The sequence below is a fragment of the Tupaia chinensis genome, unplaced genomic scaffold, assembly GCF_000334495.1.
Source record: "Tupaia chinensis unplaced genomic scaffold, TupChi_1.0 Scaffold144831_1, whole genome shotgun sequence".
Lineage (NCBI taxonomy): Eukaryota > Metazoa > Chordata > Mammalia > Scandentia > Tupaiidae > Tupaia > Tupaia belangeri.
Window position 1 is genome coordinate 74,418 of NW_006204691.1, and position 1,616 is coordinate 76,033.

The following is a 1,616-nucleotide window of genomic DNA, read 5'->3' on the forward strand; positions in this document are numbered from 1 at the left end:
CCAACCCGAGTTGGCTATGTAGGTTCCAGTGCTTTCACTTTTAAGCCACCTGCTGGCCTGCCTTGTTTTGTTTTGTTTATTTCACCATATTTTATTATATTTGTACAAAATTATTTTCTTTATTTCTTCTTTATTTATAGGAAAGCTAGCAAAATTATTTTATTTTCATTGCCAGCAATTTGATATAAAAATTTCCATGGTCTTCAATTGAACTGTATGTCTCTTTTCTTTAGAATGTTCTTTTTTTCATTAAAATAATTCCTAAACCACTCTATGTGCTTGAACTTCTGTTTAACACTTAGATATGGCTTTTTGGAAAGGCCACAGGGCACCAGCTCCAGAAGTGACAAATTGGTCCTTGTTTTGGAAAAATCCTCTAGGTATTTATAAAGAAATACATGTTCATGAAATTCTGAATAATCATCATCAAAACCTGCTTCATTGGTAATTGGGAACTCCCACAGCTTCCCTTTTTTGCCCACTGGATCAGCTCCTCAAACCCATTTGGAATAAGCTGATCACTGACTCTGGCAACCTGCTTAGCAAATTCCATATCCCAAAGTGAAAGTGATGTCTCTGGTTCAGATGCTTCTTCAGTAATTGCCTTAGTGTCAAAAATATTAAAGCTCTTCCTCTTGAATATATTTCTCCTAAGACGTTTTCTAAGATCCGCCGTCCTCTCCTGGCCAAGGTCACTGTCCAATCCTTCATCAAACTGAATCTGATGCTCTGGCCTTGTACTAATTCTAGCTGTAACAGATCTGGCAACTTTCATATCTGATATTATGTTCCTGACACTAATTTTAGGTCTCTTTTAGTCTACCTATGCCCTCACATCTTTTTCATGCTGCCGGAGTTGCCTGAGCAGTTCTGATTTGGTCCTCTGCTTGTTGAAAGGGAGGAATTCTGCAACAGCAGATGGAGCCACCACCAGCTCAGGACTGTTTTGTTGTATCTTCTGTAGTTTTATTAAGCCTGCCAATTGTAACCTCCAAATTTGCAAGTGGTCTTCTATCAGGTGGCTTTGTTGCTTGTACATTTATAGTACTTAATTCAAATTTCATGCTCTTAATAATATCTAACAAACCTTTTTTTTGTATTTTCTTTGACATTGTCTTGGCTCTATGAAGTCTTTTTGGAAATCTCATCGGTTGGAACAGACTGCTCATCTTTCTTGCTATAGATAACACTGTTGGTACCAAAATACCTTTGGAGATTATTTTTTGTCCTTACTGTTCTTCGCAGACCAGCCACTATGGTAGCCACCATTGCCTCCAGGCTTCCAGAAGACAAAGGGTGGTGGAAAAGTGGGCAAAGAGGTAGGAATGCTGAAACTCTAGGTAACATTGCCAAGAAGCACACTGAATAAAAATGGTCCTTTATTTTCTTAAGGAATTTAAATATACTTGGTGTAAGTTCATATTGAGATTGCCCTGCTAGTGCTATTTTTTTCTTTAAGTAAACTTATCTACCAAGGGGCAATTATTGGGCTTTCCTTTGTACTTAGTGGTGATCATTGGGTTTTTCTTTGTAGTTTTAATTTTCTTCATGAAATTTTAATTTACCAAATTAAATTTAAGGATTTTTTCCCTCTTTAGTTTTTTTGTCTTCCTCTA

At 36.8% G+C, this 1,616-nt stretch overlaps 1 pseudogene; it reads right to left on the minus strand.

The window, feature by feature from the left end:
* Positions 1–203: 203 nt before the first annotated feature.
* On the minus strand, positions 204–1,347 carry LOC102500579 (28S ribosomal protein S31, mitochondrial pseudogene; annotated as a pseudogene).
* Positions 1,348–1,616: the final 269 nt, after the last annotated feature.